At 36.1% G+C, this 22,327-nt stretch overlaps 1 protein-coding gene across 4 annotated transcripts in view; it reads left to right on the top strand.

Annotated features, from left to right (window-relative positions):
* Positions 1 to 22,327, top strand: part of TBL1XR1 (TBL1X/Y related 1) — a 188,285-nt gene that overhangs the window by 90,846 nt on the left and 75,112 nt on the right. For 3 of the 4 annotated variants that reach the window (XM_019946181.3, XM_019946175.3, XM_019946177.3), the window contains exon 2: positions 5,946 to 6,020. The gene's annotated coding sequence lies outside the window, so the exon portion shown is untranslated. Of the gene's footprint in view, positions 1 to 5,945; positions 6,021 to 21,516; positions 21,634 to 22,327 lie in introns of those variants that run through there. The other variant, XM_073803916.1, reaches the window with a different exon arrangement.

Here is a 22,327-nt window from a genome sequence, read left to right as displayed (position 1 = left end):
AGCATTGTTATGTTTTTCTCTTAATTCTTGAGATGATTTCCCCCAATTCTCCAAATTTAAAAAATTCATTTGTAACTTCTGTTCCTTAGGGATACCAGGTACACACTCTTGACTTTGTTACTGACCACTAGGTTCTAGATTAGATTATATCTCTACTATAAATTTTAAGCAAATATTTTTTTGTTTGTACTTTTCTCTAGGGAAGGGGCTCATAATCCATTAGCTTTTGTTTTCCTCTTGCATTTTATTTTATTTTTTTATACAGCAGGTTCTTATTAGGTATCTATTTTATACATATTAATGTATACCCGTCAATCCCAATCTCCCAATTCATCCCACCAACACCAGCCACCACCCACTTTCCCCCCTTGGTGTCCATACGTTTGTTCTCTACATCTGTGTGTCTATTTCTGCCTTGCAAACTGGTTTGTCTATACCATTTTTCTAGATTCCACATACATGTGTTAATATACAATATTTGTTTTTCTCTTTGTGACTTAATTCACTCTGTATGACAGTCTCTAGGTCCATCCACGTCTCTACAGATGACCCAATTTAGTTCCTTTTTACGGCTGAGTAATATTCCACTGTATATATGTATCACATCTTCTTTATCCATTCGTCTGTCGATGGACATTTAGGTTGCTTCCATGACCTGGCTATTGTGAATAGTGCTGCGTTGAACATTGGGGTGCATGTGTCTTTTTGAATTATGGTTTTCTCTGGGTATATGCCCAGTAGTAGGATTGATGGGTCCAAGGGTGCTATTTTTAATTTTTTAAGGAACCTCCGTACTGTTCTCCATAGTGGCTGTATCAATTTACATTCCCAGCAACAGTGCAAGAGAGTTCCCTTTCTTCCACACCCTCTCCAGCATTTGCTGTTTGTAGATTTTCTGATGACACCCATTCTAACTGGTGTGAGGTGCTACCTCATTGTAGTTTTGATTTGCATTCCTCTAATAATTTGTGATGTTGAGTATCTTTTCATGTGCCTCTTGGCTATCTGTATGTCTTCTTTGGAGAAACGTCTGTTTAGGTCTTCTGCCCTTTTTTTTTTTTTTTTTTTTTTTCGGTACGCGGGCCTCTCGGTACTGCGGCCTCTCCTGTTGCGGAACACAGGCTCTGGACGCACAGGCCCAGCAGCCACGGCCCACGGGCCCAGCCGCTCTGCGGCATGTGGGATCCTCCCGGACCGGGGCACGAACCCGCATCCCCTGCATCGGCAGGCAGACTCTCAACCACTGCGCCACCAGGGAAGCCCCCTTCTGCCCATTTTTTGATTGGGTTGTTTGTTTTTTTAATATTGAGCTGCATGAGCTGTTTATATATTTTGGAGATTAATTCTTTGTCCATTGATTTGTTTGCAAACATTTTCTCCCATTCTGAGGGTTGTCTTTTCATCTTGTTTATAGTTTCCTTTGCTGTGCAAAAGCTTTGAAGTTTCATTAGGTCCCATTTGTTTATTTTTGTTTTTATTTCCATTACTCTAGGAGGTGGGTCAAGAAAGATCTTGCTGTGATTTACGTCAAAGAGTGTTCTTCCTGTGTTTTCCTCTAAGAGTTTTATAGTGTCAGGTCTTACGTTTCGATCTTTAATCCATTTTGAGTTTATTTTTGTGCATCGTGTGAGGGAGTGTTCTAATTTCATTCTTTTACATGTAGCTGTCCAGTTTTCCCAGCACCACTTATTGAAGAGACTGTCTTTTCTCCATTGTATATCATTGCCTCCTTTGTCATAGATTAGTTGACCATAGGTGCATGGGATTATCTCTGGGCTTTCTGTCTTTTCCATTGATCTATATTTCTGTTTTTGTGTGAGTACCATATTGTCTTGATTACTGTAGCTTTGTAGTGTAGTCTGAAGTCAGGGCATCTGATTCCTCCAGCTCTGCTTTTTTCCCCTTAGGATTGTTTTGGCTATTTGGGGTCTTTTGTGTCTCCATACAAATTTTAAGATTTTTTGTTCTAAGTCTGTAAAAAAATGCCATTGGTACTTTGATAGGGATTGCATTGAATCTGTAGATTGCTTTGGATAGTATAGTCATTTTCACAATATTGATTCTTCCAGTCCAATCCATTAGCTTTTAAAAGAGATCTGTAAATCAAGTAAATTTGCCTTTGGAGACTGCAGGGTAGTATGTTTGAAGATCAGTCAAAATATACTGTTGTGCTGTTTTATAGGATTTTTGCATCTTAAAAAAATCCTAATTATGTATAGGTGGTAGATTTAGGATGATGTCTGCTGAGATAGCAGTGTCAGTTTCTTTACTGAAAGATTAATACTTCATTTAGTTTAGATAAAATGTTCTGAGATTCTAAAAGCAAAGCGTTTTGTTTGGAGACAGAACCAAAGCCTACAAACATTTATTTCATCACAAGAAGTAAAGCACATAGGTTTAGTTTATGTAGTATACCAAGTAGTTGTTCGCTGTACACATTTTATAATGTGACTAATCATAGAGTTTTTTTTTTTTTAATGGCAAAAGATCAACCTTTATTGGCCACTTTCTGGAAGTGATATTAAAATTATTTGTATAGCCAGGCTCTCCTAAGTATTTTAAAAAAACAAAACAAGATTCACTGTTGAGTTCCTCCTTATCATTGTGATTTATTTGTGTTGTAATTCAGTATCTACTGTGTTTTATTCTCGAATATGTGTGTACCTATTCCCACACATTTAGATACTGTATCATTTTATCAATAAATGTATCTCAAGAACTGTGTATGCTCAGGGCACTGTTCTTCTGTGGTGGGACAGCAAGATGAGCAGATTAGCCCCTGGCTTGGGGAGGTCTGATAGGGGAGGCATGGTGAGAGAATAAGGCATTTCAGAGCTGTGGTTAAGAGAGACTGGTCTTTCTCTCTCAGTGGGTAAGTAATCAAGGGAGGAAGCTGATTTGGGCTGAACCTTGAAAGAGGAGGTGGACTGGATTTGTGGGCAGAGCCACAGTAGAAGGACATTTCTGGCAGAGGAATGAGCAGTGTCATGGCAACCTAAGAGTGCAGAGAACAGAGAGGGTGATATGCTGCAGTGAGAGTACAGGAGGTTGAGCAAGTGAGATTATAAAGGCAGTTGTTAAGGATACACATGGTTTTGGTTTTTGGACAGTTTGAATCACTTTAGTACAAATAGCTTTAATATATATTCTATTGGATTATCTTAAATCACCTTAGATTTTTATAATTCCTTTGTAGAATATATAATTTTATCTTTTAAAATTCAGATACTCATTTTATAAAGCTGAAGAATTGTGATGTATGCTTTAGAAATGTACTGCACAATGGCCAGGGCATAGGTAAATGGGTCGACTAGGAAAACATTAATACAGAAACCAAAATACAGCCCTGCATACGTTTTTTAAAGTTTCCAGGGAATTCCCTGGCGGTCCAGTGGTTAGGACTCCGCGTTTCCACTGCAGGGGGCATGGCTTCTATCCTTGGTTGGGGAACTAAGATCTGCAAGCCACATGGTGTGGCTGGGGGGAAAAAAATTCAGTTTTTCAGATTTTATTGTATGTGCAAATGGGCAGACCTGTTGATACACCATTTTCCACAGATTTATTCACCCTTCAGATCCTAGAATCAGATATTTAACCCCTTCAATATTTATTAAATCACCTTTGTGGCCTTTTCCCATAAGGAGCTGTAGTCTTAATAGGAAACGCTGAATGAGTGAATGAATGAATGAGGAAAAGAAGGGAAGAGAAAATACGTTTAGAGAAAACTGAGATTAGAGACCTCTGTGAGAGTGATGAGAGAAGAACTCACCACAAAAAAGTAAGAGGAGAGAACCAGGGAGAGGAGGTAAAAGAAAGACTAGCAACTGGAATGATCTGATTTAATATTTCCCTAAGGTACATGTGTGTAAGTTTGTGTATGTTGTGTGTGTACACACAACAATAGTAGTGAAAACAAATATCCATTGAGGTACAGTGCGCAGTTCATTTGAGATTTTAAAAATTAAATATAATTAGTATTTAATATTGCAGTTAATTTGTACTCTCATTTGGCTGTGATGTCAGAGAGTCATGTATAACATGTGGTACATAACGGTATTCAAAAGAGTTGGGGGTTCCGTAGGGCAACAGTGGCACTCCCATTCATTCATTCTGTTTCTGGGAATTTGCCATGCATTTGAGCTTATTAATGTATGTTTGCTTGTGTTTGATGATACAGATTTGTGGATTATATTATCCAGTTTTAACCAAACCCCACAAAACAGACTAATAATATAAACATTCCTGCAAAGAAACTGAATATAAGAAACATGAATAAGAATAGGAAACAAGAAAATGGTAGAGCTGTTACTTAAACTATTAGAATAAGCTTTTCATCTGCCATGATATAATTATTTTAGAAGATGGCTGAAAAAATTGGAGATTCTCAAGAAAGATATTTGACAGACAGGCATACGTTCACTATTAGTACTGATGAGACTTACTCTGAGACTAAATTGTGGCTTGAGATAGTAGTTAATAATGATATAAAATCATCATGATTAAGAAGACATTTAAAAGTTTAGGACCTAGAATGTTATAAACAAGATTGTATCACCGTAAATATGCAAATAATTTATCTTTATTTTTTACTTCGGTTTTGTGTGTTTTAAAATGTATAAAATTCAGTAGCATATGTTAATTATTTATAAATAATTAGAATGAATGTATGCCAAACTACATAGCTTAGAGCTCAAAAATTCATGAAGAGTTTATAGTAAAATAATGGATGTTCATAATAAATGACCCTGAGTTAGACAGAGCCTGACAGTAATCTAGTTTTTATTTGAGCTCAATCATGATGTCTATAGGACATTTCCTCAGTAGGTGCTAGAAAATACCAACTAGCTCATAAATGTTTTGTGCCAGAAAGCCTTGGTGCTTGGTGCTCACTGTCTTGAACCCCAAAAGGCTGGTGGAATATCGTATGTTGATATAGCTGTCTATAATTCCAGTTATAAGTGTGTGGTGTGTTTAATAAGTATTATTTTAATTCCTAGGAATTAAAATAGGAATTATTTTAATTCCTATTATTTAATTCCTACAGCTCAACTGTCTGAAAGTTACATAGCAGCACTGAAGTTATTTAGTGTGGCCTTGGAGTTGGTAATGAGCACAAATGAGGGTTCTAGTCAATTAAAGATAAAATCAGAGAGGAGCAAATTTCAAGGGATTAAATTCTTTCTGTATTTATTCAGTGTATTTGCTTAGTTATCTTTTTAGTGTTACTGACTTAATTCACCTTTTTGGTGTACGAAGAAAAGCTCTTGCATTTCTTTGTTTGGCATCAGCTTGTACTCCTGCAGAAAAATGCACTCTACGCTTGCACACGGTGGGAGTTGCCCTGGTCAGTGTTCCGAGTCGCCACTCTGACAGCGTTGTGAAAAACCACTTGTATATTTGCAAAAAAGATTCTTGGAAAATAATGTGCTGTGACTCAGCAATTGAGAAGACTGGGTAAACTCCGTAGAATATAAATTCTGAAGAGATAAGGTTTAATAAGTTTTGATTGAAATTGTTTCAAAACCAATTAGGTATTTCTCTTTATTGTATTAAACAATATATAGCATATAAGTTTATACCATTCTTTACAGCTCCTGATGATAGATTATGAACCTGCTATACTGGGCCCTATTGCAGTAGTATTTGTATGAGTTGAGTTGAATGGGGGTGAGTGCCTCCTTTATGCAAATTCATCTCTTTTGAGTCTCATTCTGTTCATTGTGTCAACCTTTTAGGAATGTTGTAAAGATTCAGTGCCTCACGTACTACACGCTCAAAACTTGCTGCTGTTTATGACAGCAGTTGCTTAGGAGGAGAAAGATACTCACTGGTTGGGACCTTAAAGACATAAATAGTATTTCATACATGTAAAATTTGGTATGGGAAATCTTTTAAACTGGATTTGTTTTAAGACACACTGAATATTTTACTTTCCTTTTTCTTAGCATCAGCAACAGCAATTTGTGATTGGCAGTACCAGACATTCAGTTGTACATCCCCACATCAATGCACTGCCAATGGTAAGAATTCCAACTACTCTTTTTGTCAGAGCTTGTTTTAATTTCTGTTTTTATTATTCTCTTATTTTTAAGAATCTGTTAAGAATTTTGAAAGTTTTTCACAGTTTGACAAAATACATGTGTTCTCAAACTGAAGAAATGTTTTTAAAAAACGTAATTTTTAAGGTACTTAAAATAATGTTTGATTATTTGGTGTTTTTTTAAAAAAGGCAAAACCTCTAATTTGAAGATTTCTATTATCTTGGCTATGGCTATCAGAATGAAAAGTGTTACTATACAGTTAAGATCTTATATTTTAACATGTGGACTATATTTTGTGAATAAAATTTTCTCATTAAACTTAACTTAGAGTGGCAGTAATGGCTCTTGTGTTTTTGTCCATCATCTTACTAAAATAATCATATTGGATTTCTCCTAATATTTATAGTTAATGGGCAGTTAAATGGCTAAAATACTACCTGTCTTTAGTTAGTGGATAATTTTCAGGAGAACCATTCTTATTTATTTAACAAGGTCATTTAGAATCCTTTCTCTGTGGAATGAAAATGTCCACTATGTTATAGAGCAGCAAGACCACTGGACTCTGTGGGAATTGGGAGTTGCTCTCTGCTGCATATGTCTTGGATGACTTTTGGCAAGTACTTTTGTAAAATTTGGTGATAGAATTGGACTAAATTTCTAATGTTTATTCTAGCTATAGGCTAAGTGATCTCATCACTGTTCATTAGAATTCAGAATGGTTTTTTACCTTACAAAAAGTAATTCCTTATATAAATGGTATGGCCCTGTATTTGGGGCATCAATAAATAGCAGGAGAATGAGTTTTTATTTTTTTTGTTTTTTTAAAGAATTAATTGCTTAACAACAGTGTTTTCTATAGTGCATTATCAAAAATTTTAATTATTTTTACTTAAATTTTTATTTTAAATATTAAATCAGGGAGCTATAGAAGCTAAGGTTTATAGAATTTGGTGGGAAATTATAGATACATCAGTCTAAAATAAAAAGTAGTAAAAATTAACTAGAACCAGGATGAGTGAGTGAGATGGGAAAGTTATCTGTGAAAATATTCCTAGGAAATGATTCATTTTAAAGATGAACTTGTCAGTATGTCAATAAGATTTCCTCTGCCTAAACTATCTTCTGAATTCTTACTGCTGAAAAGAAAACGACCTCTCCCCCTCTCCAGCCTCCTTTTCTTCTCCCTTCCTCCTTCCCCCCAGTAGTTAATGGGGAATGTTGGGGAAAATAAGGATTTTTGTTCTGGCTTTACCTAGCACGAAGGATGACACCGTTCTTCATTAATATATGAAAACACTTGCTGGGTTCTTTATGGTACCTGGGTGACCATTAACCATCATTAAATCTTTTGTTTCTTCTGGAGCACTACACTTCCTCACGTAAGCAGCTCATCTTAGGCATTTTGAGTATCTGGCTTTTTTGAAGTTCACGTTTGAAACCTGTGCATTTTTCTTGGTTGTTGGAGTCTTAGCTATTTGTGGCACGTTTCCCCTGAGAAGTGAGTTGCACAGGCCTGTTGGGTGTCTGAGAGCCACGTGCCATGCCACTGGCTCTCTCTTCTAAGTGCCTGTCCTCAGGTGACTTTGTAATATGCCACTCACATAGCCTGCATGTCGTTTTGTTTTGTTTCAGGAGCAGCTTGTAGACTGTATTTTAAATCAGATTATCTCAAACACATTTGCCATCACAAATGTTTATGTTAGTGTTAATTCTGTATACGTGTTAGAGTGAAAGATGAAGAAGGTCAAGATTACACAAATTTGCTTATAGCCTAGCTGTGGACATCAAAGCCATTTCTACACATTTGTAATTTGTGCTAGTAAGTTTATAGATACTGGGTTCAAAATGGTGGTTTTCCCATGAGCCTGAGCAATGTAGTAGTGTTCGGGGTTAAATCTGTGCTGTGTACTATCTCATGTGTTTTTCTCTGGAAATGCCATAAAGGAATGCTTTGTGAAAAGTCACCTCTGCCACCCCCCCACACCCACTTCAACTTTGTTTTTCATATAAGAACCATGAATATTCTTTTTTTTGCCTCACTCTTCATTTGCCTAAGTGCAAGTTATTTTAACTCTAATAGCACCTTAAGTCACCATGATTTACAGCTACTTTTCAGTATAAATGTTTCATGCTACTTTCTGTAATTATCTTATTGCATTAATAGAACCCAGTGACCAGTAGGTATATATTATTATTCAGTGTGAAAAATTTTAGATGTACACTAGAGAGAATGGCATGATGAACTCTCACCCAGCTGCAGCATCACCAGCTTTGCTTCCTGTAACCACTTTGCTCCCATGTTGTTATGCCTCTTTCTTCCCCACCCCCACCCCCATTTATTTTGGAGCCAGTACGTATGTCACATGATTACATTAATAAATATTTCAGTAGGTATCGATGGAAGATGTGGGCTTTTTTTTTTTTTTTTTTTGGCGGTACGCGGGCCTCTCACTGTTGTGGCCTCTCCCGTTGCGGCGCACAGGCTCCGGACGCACAGGCTCAGCGGCCATGGCTCACAGGCCCAGCCGCTCCGCGGCATGTGGGACCTTCCCAGACCGGGGCACGAACCCGCGTCCCCCGCATCAGCAGGCGGACTCTCAACCACTGCGCCACCAGGGAAGCCCGATGTGGGCTTTTTAAAAGTATATACTACAGTACCATTATCCCACTTTAAAAATTGACAGTAATTTTTTTATTTGAAAAGGCATTTAAATATACTTTAAAAAATTATAGTAAAAAACACATAATGTAAAATTTACCATGTTAACCATTTTTAAGTGTACAGTTAGTACACTTAAGTGTAGTGTTAACTATATTCACATTGTTGTACAACAGATCTCTAAAAACTTTTTATCTTGCAAAACTCTTTACTCTTTGAACAAAATCTCCTATTTCTTCCTCTCCTTAGCCGCCGTCAACAATCACTTTACATTTTGTTTTCATGAGTTTGACGTCTTTAAGTATCTTATATAAGTGGAATTATACTGTATTTGTCTTTTGTGACTGGCTTATTTAACTTAGAGTAATGTTCTCTAGGTTTGTCTGTGTTGTATCTTATGACAGGATTTTCTGCTCTTTAAAAGGTGGAATTTTTGTACATATATATCATTTTCTTTATTCATCTATCAATGAACATTTGGGTTACTTCCAACTTTGGCTGTGGTGACAAATGCTGCAGTGAACATGAAAGTGCAAATATCTCTTTAAGATCCTGCTTTCAATTCTTTTGGATAAATATCTAGAAGTGAGATTGCTGGGTCATATGATAATTCTAGTTTTAATTTTTTGAGGAAGCTCCATACGCTTTTCCAAAGTGGCTGCACCATTTTACATTCCCAACACTAATGCACAGGGTTCTGATTTCTCTACATTCTTGCCAGTACCTGTTATTTTCTGTGAGAGTTTTTGGCTGTTGTGAGGGTTGGTTTGTTTCATTTTGGGGTAGTGAGCACTCTAATAATGGGTGTGAGGTGATGACAGTAATTTCTTAATATCACCATATATCCTTTTAGTTTGAGCTTTTACAGATTGACAACAAAGTCCATACATTACATTTGGTTGCTACGTACAGCTTATGCTTTACCTCTTTATTATATTTTCCTTTTTATTTGTCTTGCAGGGTTTCCTCGTTCTGTATTTTGTTAATTGCATCCCTGTAGTAAAATGCCTCTCTTTCCCTTGAATTTTTTAATTTAAAAGATTAATCTAATTCAGGTTTTTTTTTTTTTTTTGCATTATTTTGGGGTGGGGGTAGGATGGCAGAATATTTTTTAGGTGGTACTAAGTAATTCCATGAAGAGGCATATAATATTTGCTTGTCTCTGTTTGTGATATTAGGTGACCATTGATGATCATTGCCTAGATCATCTCTCATTATTTATTATCTGTAATATTTCTATAAAGAGAAACTTCCTTCATCAGATATTTGGTTACTCTGTGGCACAGTTTGCACCGGAAAGGCATACCAAATTCTTGATTCTTCCCTTTATTTACCAATTTTCTACATCTGTAACTCTATTTCTGTTTCGAAGATAAGTTTATTTTCCAATTTTCAAAGTGCTAAGTTGTTTCCTAGAATGCTGGTAAAAGTAGACCAACAAAGACTTTTTAAAAAGTGTCTCTGTGAGCTTGGGGATTTAAATATTTGATATGTTATTGCATTGTAGTTTTTATTCTTATTCTTAGGATACTCAGATTGTCTTGGCCAAAGGAGCCTTTTTAAATTGACTTCTGAATGTTTTTGACACAACTCTAGTAGTCTCTGCTAGCGTCCTTGCTCTTTGACATAACAAGATGTTCCTGAGCTCATCTTGCACATGTTCTTCCTTAGTCCCCAAATCAGCTGTGTCTCCAGAAAGTCCAGTTCCTTTTAGTGAAAGCAGTATGTAGAGCCACAGTCTAGTGCTAAGGGTATTCGTTGTTTCTGGATGTCTGGTATGTCTGTGATATATCTGATAAAAATGTTGGATTTTAATTTTTCAAACTTAAATTCTTTGATTTCAATATTTCCGTCCTTTCTCATGCTGAAAAATCTTTTTCTAATGGTATTTATATAAACTTGTTTCTTTTGTATATTTATATTATGTATAATGTTATATATATTTAACATATAAATGTATAAAACAATATATTATTTAAAGGTATAAAATATAGAATATGTAAGATGTAAATATGTAAATATATAAAATAAATATGAAATTATTGTACATAATATAATTTGTATCTTTATAAATATATTTTTATATATTTAAACCAGTACCACCAATATGATTACTGAAAACTGCTTTTTCTTTGGCCCATGACCCACTGGGGGTTTACATTCACAGTACTTTGAAGTACTCAAAGTAAATCCACTTGTATGATTTTTCTACCAACTTAGTACAGAATCAGGTCCATTTGTTTCGTTGTATTTTTAATTTTTAGGATTTTAAAATATTGATTTAATCTTATAATTTTATAGAAAACATTGATATTACTTCAAAGTGAAGTATGTACTTAGTTTCTTCTTCCCCTTATAGGTAACCAAGTTTAACTAGGTTGCTACTTTTAAAAATAAGCAAACCTATGTGTATATATATACACTGAACATTTTGGAGATCACCTTATAGTAGTGTATAGAGTTAGTCCTCATTCTTTTTAATAGCTGTGGAGTAGTCCATTACATAGATGTAGCTTAGCTGTTTCACGAATGGCAGTTTTAGGTATGAGCATAAATGTTCATGTAATTTTGAGGCAGTTTGCCAAATTCTTTTCTGTAGGTTTTAGGCCATCTTATATTATTTCCAGTAATGTATGAGGGTGTCTGTTTTCCCACTTGTAAACAGTGTATAGTCAGAACTTTTTGGATATATACATATTTAATCTGATAGTTGAGAAATGGTGTCTCAATGTAGCTCTAATTTGCATCTTATGTGTTTTAGAACAATTTGTATGTTTTTTTTCTTTGAACTGTTCCAAAGGTAGATTCTCATTTTCAAGAAATGTCTATCAACTTTGTTGACCAATCCCTTTAGGCCTCCTCTTTTCTCTTGTTCTAATTCTACAGTTATCCCACAGCTTCTAAAACTTAATTTGGTTTAACAACAAGATTTTCCTGCTAAGAATAGAACCTCGCTGACCAGTTGTTTGAGGTTTGATTTCCGTGGAATCAGACCCTCGATTATAACCATTTTATTTGAAAGCTGAACCCAGGAAGTTCCTGTGGGGAAATGAGAAAAGGAAGATAAGGAGGCCAGTACAAGATGCCTTTGAGTAAGTTAATATGTTAGACTGTTGGGACTCACATCTTGTGGGGACCTCTGGGAGCCAGTATGTAGAACATGCCTCTCAGCTCTTCCACTCATGGGTCAAGAAAGTTGGGGTACTTTGTCCACCAACTCTATTCCTTATTGGTTGAGTTATGCTTTGGGAAGGGCAGGGCATCAGCTCCTTAGAACTTCCCCTCTGACCTAACTGTGGCCAGAGATGACCTTCAGGTGTTTGCAGTAAGAAGCTGCCTAGTTCCTAAGGAAAACTGAGTGATCAGGGGTTATGGGCTGGACACTGCCAGCCTCTGTTGCATCGATGAATATTCTAGTCTACTGGCAACTATATTTCTCAGTGTAAATTAGTAAATCATTCTTCTCATTCATAAATTGCTCTAGTGTATTTTGTTAACATCTGTTCTCCTAGAACTTGATTATCCCAAGAGAACAGATAAAAGTAAATTATGGCTTGCCAGACTGAGGATAAGACCCCAGAGTTGTAACCCTACCAAGAGGTAACTCCCAGGAAGCAGTGTGGTGCGTATTGAGGAGCTAGTGATCTGTTCCCTTTTACTCTCCACTTCTCAAGCGTGTCATCTGTAAAATAATTTGTTTTGTTCACTGTAGAGAAGTTCATTGTCATTATTTATCATCTGTCTTTCACTGTCCTGTACTTTTGAAGTGGTATTACTAAATGTGAAGCATGAATGGCACTGCCATATAGACAAGACTGTGTGAAGTCTTTATTTTATTTTGGTTGAGAATTTATGCCTCTGGAGAACTAATTTTCAAGTCAATAGTAAGAGGGTTACATTGAAGCTCTCTTAGTTTTGGGGATTTCTTTTTTTTTTTTTTCCTTTTAATGGATGGAGCTGAAAATAGCTACAGGCTGAATTTCTTTCAGAGGGGTCTATGCCTTTGCTTATGTCTGAGCAAGTATACCTTTGAAAATGTATGGTTTATTTTCTATTAAAAACAAAACAAATGATAAGCTGAAAAGAGCAGAGCACATGCACATTGGAGTTGTAGTTAACTGAATGCCTTCATCTTTACCATTGGATGTTTGTTGTGTGATGTGAGGCTGATACAACTGTCTAAAATGGAACCTGAGTGACTGTGGTTTCATTTGGAAGGCAAAGAAGGTGTGGATTCTTTCATGGATTTAATCCTTAAATTAAATGTGATAGTAGAACTTGTTATGGTGAGTTGATGTTGCTATTTAAAAATTGATCTTCATGCTTCAGATAACTTGGTGTCTGTTCTACAAGTTCTTAATATAGGCACCATGCAACCAGAAATAAAATGTACCTCTCTTTTTGTCTCAGGGAACCCAAAATAAAGTGAGCAAGGACTTCCACCTACATAGAGGGATGAATATTTAATGGAACAATGTTAAAACAAGAGGTGTCCTGTCATTGATTATTTTCTGGCTTTATTTTTTTAAGTTTTTGCAACTTCTCACACTGACCTCACTTTGTTAAATTCAGTCTTAATAGGGTCTGACACATTTAAGATTGAGCTGCCTTGTCTCATATTAGCAGTGTAGCCAAATTTGAAACTACAGGCCATATTTCATAGGTGTATTGAAGCCATTTGGGGTCGTCTTCTCCTTGCTTTCTTTCATCAATCCATCCATCTTCCCGGGGGATAGTATTGCTTTTTAAAAAAATTTGAGTTTTAAGTTTTTGCTCCAAAGAAAAACTAACATACTGAAGTTTGGTGTGTAAAAGACAGGAGTTTCCAAATTTAACTGTTTGTTTGCTTCTTCATGTTCTGTCCTTTTCTGTAAGCCAGTTAATTTCAGTCATATCTTTTGATTTTTCTCTTGGTTCTTTTTAACAGAGTTCCTTCATAATGCCTATTTTTTTCTCCTACACTATGATTACTATTTCCTCCTGTAAGGAGGATCTTTTTTTTAAAAAATGCTAACATTCTTATTTATATATATATTATATATATATATATATGTATATATATATGTATAAAGGACCATCTTGATTTGACATTCATTTCCAGTCAGAGTTTAATGGAATCATTTTGAGTTCATTGTAATCTGATATTTTAAAAAAATGATTTAGAGCATAAGGGTTTATGAGTTTAGAACAGAGTACATAGAAACATACTAAATGTGTAGGAGACACCAAGAGACATTTTCATTAGTTTAAAGTTTTTTGATATATGAAAAAGTAAATTAAAATCAGACAAAAAATGGAAAGATGAGTGAGTGTTCTGAGAGAGAGAGTAGATATCTTATTTAAATGTCTCTGTAACTCTGTGAGGCTGTTAATATTTCTGTTTTATAGATGAGGAGACCATCATTCTTGTTTATAATCACCTAGATAATAAATTGTAGAGTCTGAAGTCTGAATCAAGTCTGTTTCCACAGTTCTGTCCTCTCTTCTGAGAATGCGTATGTATTTCTGTTCTCATATGGAAATGATAGGAACTGTGACATGATGGAACTGGGGTGGGACTCTGGGTTCTTACAGAGATTGGTTATTGCCCTTTGTTTTACCTGAGGAACAATTAAGGAATGAAACTGTTGTAGAGTCCATTTTAAAAACATTATATCCATGAAAAAAAAACAGGGGTTTCAGTATTTGCAGATTTACTTAAGCTTTTTGTTATTTTCATTCAGAGGAGGGATTCAATATTTTGGCTGAAATTTCAGAAGCTAAATAAGTCACAGCAAAGCATCTGAATTGAATATTGTGTACTTTTAAAACATTTTGTGTATCCTTCACCAGTCTTTTTTTTCTTTGTGGTACGTGGGCCTCTCACTGTTGTGGCCTCTCCTGTTGCGGAGCACAGGCTCTGGACGCGCAGGCTGAGCGGCCATGGCTCACGGGCCCAGCCCTCCGCGGCATGTGGGATCTTCCCGGACCGGGGCACGAACCCGCGTCCCCTGCATCCGCAGGCGGACTCTCAACCACTGCGCCACCAGGGAGGCCCCTTTCACCAGTCTTTTAATTCATTTAATTGAGAAATGTATTTGTTTTATAAAGTCTTTTAATGTATTTCTTACATACTTTGCCCTCAGTTGTGGATAGGATAGAATAAACATTGTCTTTCATAAAAGTAAATATTCAATACTTGTTAATTCATTTATTTTGAAATATACATAAGCCATTTTTTTTTCTTTTACTGCAGTTCTACCCATGGTAGAGATGGAACTTTATTTCAAAACCAGGCTTTCTCTGATTTGTCCTCCTGCCTGTACCATGGCAGATCTCATAACCATCAGTGGCATACAGTTTTTGTGTGTGTATAGATAAGGCAGATAAGTCATCAAGACACCTTGGACCTTGTTTGCCTTTGCCTCACTTTCCCCTCCCCTCCCACCCCACAGCTGCACCTGCACTGGGTAGTGTTGTGGCCACTCTAGGTGTAGCTGTTGAGCACTTGAAATAACGACTGGTTATAACTCAGATGTACTGTAAATATAAAATGCATGCTGGATTTTGAAGACAGTTTTTTAAAAAAGTGAAATCTCAATCTTATACGGATTTCAAGAAATTATAATATTTGGATATATTGGATTAAATAAAAATACATTATTAGAATCAGTTGCCACCGATTTCTTTTTAAGTTTTACTTGGGCTACTAGAAACTTAAAATTAAATATGTGGTCTGCATTGTGGCTTGCATTGTATGTCTATTGACAGTGTTGTTCTATACCTTGCTGGTCATAGCTACCAGACCTAAAGATTCTCCTTGTCTGCCAGAAACAAGTAATTAGAGCGATAAAGAACTTAAGATCTGGGGAAACTGGACTGACCCTCAGAGTTCCTAAAATAGATCATGGGACTACATTACAAAGCTAAGTAGGTTGTCATTATTTATAAAATGAGAACCCAAGGCTTAGAGAAGTGATGCCAGATCACGTACTTTGTTACAGTAGAGCACCAGGACTTGAACCAGACCCCCTAATTTGTAGTCCAGCTTTCTTTTAAATTCTGTGTTAATACAAACTGTATAGAATTTGAATATTCTTCAAAGGTGAATCATGAGTGCTTTCACAGGACCTCAAGAGGAGACAGAATAATAAAGATTAAGGCATCTTGGCTAGAGATCTCTAGGGTTTTTTTCCCACTATAGTTAAGAGTTAAAGGTACAAACTGTGAGGAAATTTTTCTTTTATTAAAATTAGATTTTTATTCTCATCTGTTTGTGTTAATCTCTTATTCAGGAAGATCAATATTTGCTCTCCTTTGTCTACACTTATTTTCTTGTCAAATCACTTTTCCCCTAGATTTTTCAGTTATACAGTTTCCGTTTGGTTCTTTTTATACTTTCTACTTCTGAGAAGTTCTGTCTTTACCATCATTTCAAGTGCCTACCTTTAGCCCGTGGAGGATGGATAAAACAGCTGCCTTAACATCTTTGTTTGATATTTCTCACATCTAGATCATCTCAAGATTGGCATCTGTTATTTTCTTTTTCTTTGGGAATTAGATTTTCTTGATTCTTTGTATGTTGAGTAGTTTTTTATTGTATCCTCTCAGGAGATGATGATGATGATGATGATGATGATGATGATTTTTTTGTCTGTTTGAAAACAGACACGTTCACTGGAAGTTCTGTTTGTGTCATGGACAGTGGTTCCACTGTGAGTTCAGTGTTCAAAGCCTTTGCTCCGCTGCTTTGGGTGTACTCCTCACGTGCATCCCTCGGTGTTAGTGTGGGATGCTGGCGGTGGCTCAGATCTTCAGTTCTCAAAGCCTTTGCCTTTTTGAGTGTGTTCTGTATCCACATCCTGGGATGAACTTGGGACCTGGGTTGATGCGTATACAGAATTACAGGATCCAGCTCCCAGAGGCCTCTTTTTCCTGGTTTAGTTTGTCTCTTTTGAATCAGGGGGACTGGCTCAATCAGGGTCTCGAGGGGAAAAAACATGAGAAAGGAGGTATGTCAATTACAGTCTTGAATAAGTGTGTTCTTAAGCATAGTAGGGGGTTATAATTCCAAAAAATGGGGTAGTGACTCCTATAGGACAAATCCTCCCACAAATAGTGACTGCAATCTCTGGACAACATATGGAAAAAAAAAAAAAAGTGAGAGGACACTGTAGAGCAAACAGAAACAAGAAGAAACTGGTCTGGAGTGGTATCTTAAAAGAAGGGAATGGCCTTGGGTGAGCTTCCCATTGCAATGGTGTTTTGTCAGAGGGCAGGCTCCTGTTGGCTGGTTTGCAGTCTTACTGGCTTGAGGAGCCACACAGTTCAGAACTACCACAGCGGCTACAGAGCAGTGGAGCCCAACAGGAGGAAGAGGGGGAAGCCTAAGGAAGGAAAGAACCACAGAGGTCGAGTACCGAATTCTGTGTATAAACTGTCAAATACGGGGGCTGACCCCTATACTGGAAACAGTCCAGGTATCTATCAACAAGAGAATAGATACACAAGCTGTGCTGTATTTGTATCACAGAGTACTATTGATCAGTAGAAAGGAGCAAACTATTGGTACATGAAGCAATTTTGACTAATCTCTGAAACATTATGCTGAATGAATGTAGCCTTACATAAAACAGGACATAATGTATGGTTCCGTTTATAAGATGTACTAAAAACAGGCAAATATCTATTGTGTATTGGGGTGGAGGGTGCAAAGCTAGTCAGTGTTGGGGGGAAAAGTCATTGGCAGGGTTTAGAAATGGATGAATGGGTGCTGGGGACAGGGATTATGTAGGAAAAGATATGTGGGAACTTTCTAGGGTGATGGTAGTATCCTATGTCCTGTTAGGGATTAGAGTTACTTGAGTTTACGCATTTGTCAAAACTCATTGAATGGTACACCTTGTAAGTATCCATTGTATTTTGTTTGCATGAAATTTTTACTTTAAGAGAAAAACCATACTAAATACTTTATTATAGTTAATGATAGGCAATAATGAAGTTATATATGGGGGAAGTTTACTGATATCTGTAACTTTTTTTGGAATGCTTAAAAAATTAAGATTAATTAATAATTGTGGTAAAACAAGTAGAAGGAAGTGTTAATTTTAAAGTCTTGGTGATAGCTATGTGAATATGCTTTGTACAGTGCTTTCAGTTTTTCTGAATGTGTGAAATTTGCAAAATGAAACATTATATTGAATAAAAGATACTACTAGGCAGTATAAACTAGTTTCCTGCTGTTAGTACGTTGTTTTTAGTGGCTTTCATAAAAATTGATATTTCTCTGAATTTCAAAAATAGGTTAAAGAGTTTATCATTGACAATTTTCTGCCTATGCACTAAGCTCTGAACTGTTCAGGATGTAGAAAGATATAGAAGTAGAAATAAACAACTAAAGTGGGAAGGCAAACATCCACACAATAATTTGATTACTTCAGAGTGATATAGCAAAATCTCACTAAGATCATTTATAATACATAAATTCTGAGGGAATGGATACATAATTAGAGTGTGATCAGAGTTAAATGTAATTAGTGGGAGATGGAATCCCTGGGGCTGCTTATTTTGAACAAGTTTTGAAAATGCTATTAGAGGAAATTATTAGATTCCCTTTCCATTCTTTTAATTGGCCAATTGTGGTGTATAAAGTATGGTTTAGGACACATTTTTTACTGTGTTGTATTCATCCTTCAGAAGAGGAATGCTACATGATTTTTATGCTAAAATTGTTAGATTGAATGATGAGAATTTATTTTTAAAAATAATCTGTATTTTAGGAATATGGTAATTGTATGTTAATAAGCTGTTCTATTAAAAAGCAAATGATCATTGTTCCAGAATTTTGTAATTTTATAAAGTTTTGAGAGATAAGTATAGTGTTATTAAAAAAAATTGACATAATATCCAGTATTAAGGATAACCATTCTAAAATACTGTTTTGTTTTTGTTTTTGTTTTTGTTTTGCGGTACGCGGGCCTCTCACTGTTGTGGTCTCTCCCGTTGCGGAGCACAGGCTCCGGACGCGCAGGCTCAGTGGCCATGGCTCACGGGCCCAGCCGCTCCGCAGCATGTGGGATCTTCCCGGACCGGGGCATGAACCCGTGTCCCCTGCATCGGCAGGCGGACTCTCAACCACTGTGCCACCAGGGAAGCCCAATACTATTTCATTTTTTATCTTAATTTACTCTTCAGAAATCTATTATGATACACTGAAATTTTTAGATGTATATATCGGAATAAATTATAAGTGGATAAAGATGAGAGAAAACTGAAATATTAAACTATAAATTGTAATTATGAAATGTGAGATTTTTTTAGCCATTAATTTGATTATCTCAATTTCTTTTTATTGGCAGTTTTTTTCTTCCCCAAGCCTGATATGAGAACTTTGAACAAAACTAGGCAGTTATTAAATACATTTTAGAAAATAAAAAGTTATATGTAATTAATTGATGTTTAAATGGCTTGATAATTTCTAGTGAGCAGAAATTAGTCAGGTTTGGACTTATTTTTGGTCTTTTGTGTTTTTATTTTTCCAATTATATTGCAATAATAAAAAGAACGACCATTTCTATTAAAACTTTCTCAAAGCAAATGTGCTGCAAAAAAACCCCAAACAAACAAAAAGCAACTGTGCTGCTGTTTTGTGTGCAGCATCTAGCCATTTATAACTCTTTCTAGAATTTTGTATTATTGATCTCTAAATGAGGCGTTTTGGTCTTTGGGAAAATTGTACTGTATGCTGACCTATGTAAGTGGTAGGAAGAATAACAAATGTGCTTATGTTCTACAAATTGAAATTTAGTGAGGAACAATCCAGTGGGCTTCTTGCCACATACCAACTAGTTATTTAAACATCAAATTCTCCTTTAACTGCTAATCCTGGTACCAACGCCTTTCCAAAGGAGAATAATACTTTACCCAGTACAGTCAACCAGTCCTGAATTTTTGAGGAGCTGGTTTACATCTGTTTGATTTTGGCTAAAAACAATACTGCTTATAGTAATCATTAGTAATTGTATTTTTATAAGTAAATAAGCATAATGTTTAAGTGTCTCTGAAAAAGTTATGGGGGGAGGGGGAAGTGAGGTAGTTGGAGTAATTGCTGAAAACAGCTTAGGCTCAAAATAGCACCCTAAAGTATGCTTCACATATCATACTGATTTCTACTGTGTGCAGCTAAGTGTAAGGTTATTTTAATCAACTCATTAGGGCTGTAAATCAAAATACCCAGATTAAAATCGAAAATATATTTCATGTGAGGGAAAATTTTGTTTCCCAGATTTTTTTGTCTCAGAGATACATGGATATCACAACTATTTTAAGACTAGCCAAGAACAAATTTCATTACCATCAAGACAGCTTTATTTTTGTCTTTGTTTCTGCCAGCCAGAGAGAAATTTTATTAGTGATTCTGAATAACATATTAGGTATTATATTGCCAGGGTGAAATGTTCAAGTGAATAATTAATGGAATTGTGTGTATGCCAATTTATTTTATAATCACTATGTAATTTGCATAAAGTAAGCTGTAAAAACAAGTTTTTTTCATTGACTGTTTCATTTTATCTTTAAATCCTTTAAAAGATATAGATTACATCCTTTAAAAGAGATTTTTGATAGTTTTTTTTTTTTTTTTTTTTTTTTTTTTTTTTTTTTTTGCGGTACGCGGGCCTCTCACTGTTGTGGCCTCTCCTGTTGCGGAGCACAGGCTCCGGACGCGCAGGCTCAGCGGCCATGGCTCACGGGCCCAGCCGCTCTGCAGCATGTGGGATCTTCCCGGGGCACGAACCCGTGTCCCCTGCATTGGCAGGGGAACTCTCAACCACTGCGCCACCAGGGAAGCCCTTGATAGATTCTTGATAGTAGAGATATGTTTTTGTAGAGATATGTTTATTGGTTCTCATATACCTAGAGTTTTAAAAGTCTGCCAGGTGAAAATCATAGGATTCACATAAATAAAAAAATAAAGTATAACATCAGCTGATCTATGAACTTAAAACTGAATTTATTAGACCCTGGATGATTAGCTAGGACCAATCAGTTAATTACCTATATTTAGGAAATTGCAGTTAGGAAACCACAAGTTTTTGAGGCACCAGAGCCTTTCTATTATTTGTTACTTATAGAAGCTTGATTTCTTTCAGTATAGAAAACTTAAACAAAAGATACTCTTCTCTTTTTATATTTCTTTGTGTCACCAGTGGAAAAAAATGTCAGTTATTTCAAATTACCTTGTTGTCAGAAGAAGCCAGGTTCTATTTTGAGAGCTAACCAGGAAAGAAATTATTATGCTTAGGGAAAATACTCTCATTAACAAAGAAGGATATCATAGCATAATTATTGTTTTATTGCAACTAAAAGTAATTGTTTAATTTACTCTAATCATTTTTTGTGTCATTTTACTCTTTGTTCAGTTACTTAATTGTGGAAAGTTATGAGGCATTTTATCACCTAAAGTAATTACTAGCCCAAAGGTGTTCCTGTACTGTTTCCAAGATTTACTTGGGCAGTCTGGCTGCTGAATAGGTTTTTTGAGGTCATAATTTGGTCACTCACTGCTAATCTAGTTTAGATGATAATGTTACTTACTAAGGCTGGTATATTGTAAAAACCTTTCTGGTAGTTAAAAGTTATGAAATAATTGCTTTTTGCAGTTCAATATTTGTGAAAATTGTTTTCATCCCTGTTCCACCTGCTGTTTGCAATGTTAACTTTACTGTTAACAAAAATCCTGCATTTTATTGCTTCTTCCTAAATTCATCTGTAGAATCCTCAATGTTAAAGCTAGAGGAGCCCTTTCAGATTATCTAATTCAGCACCCTCATTTTACAGATGAGGAAACTGAGGGCTTGGACTAGAACAGAGGTCTCCTGACTCAGTCCAGGACTCTTTCTATTACATCATGCTGCCTGATGTTTGTTTATGGAACTCGGCAACATCACGTACAGGGTGAGCTTTTTTTTTTTCCCCCCAAATGAACACACAAAGTAATAGCTACTCATCAGCTGCTCTTCATCATTCTTAACTTTCATTTTCCTTTTTTACCCATACCTATTTTAATCCATAATATATAGCCCAATTACTCATGACTTTATTTTGCTGCTACTTCTTCTTGGCATTTGACCATTATTATTATTATTATTATTATTTTTTTTTTGCGGTACGTGGGCCTCTCACTGTTGTGGCCTCTCCTGTTGCGGAGCACAGGCTCCGGATGCGCAGGCTCAGCGGCCATGGCTCACGGGCCCAGCCGCTCCGCGGCATGTGGGATCTTCCCGGACCGGGGCACGAACCCACGTTCCCTGCATTGGCAGGCGGACTCTCAACCACTGCACCACCAGGGAAGCCCTTGACCATTATTTTTAAGAGCTAAACTCTTAGTAACAAGGTTTCTTATCAGTAACCACGGTAGCCTTACCAGGCACTATAGCAACAGTAGATTAAAATTCATAACAGGAACAATTTATGGAATCTTAGGTTTAGATTTAAGAAGTGAAATATAAGTAGGTAAGTACAAGAGTGTGTATATGAGATCTAAGAGCAGATGTGGTACCAAATATGAAAGCAATTTTTTGGTGAAATAACAAAATGCCAAGAAATATTAGCCAACAGTGTGGCATGGTTGCAGTAAAATGCCTTGTCC

The sequence above is a fragment of the Tursiops truncatus genome, chromosome 4, assembly GCF_011762595.2.
Source record: "Tursiops truncatus isolate mTurTru1 chromosome 4, mTurTru1.mat.Y, whole genome shotgun sequence".
Taxonomy (NCBI): domain Eukaryota; kingdom Metazoa; phylum Chordata; class Mammalia; order Artiodactyla; family Delphinidae; genus Tursiops; species Tursiops truncatus.
Note: the sequence above shows the minus strand (reverse complement) of the source record. Positions and strands in the feature narration are given on the sequence as shown.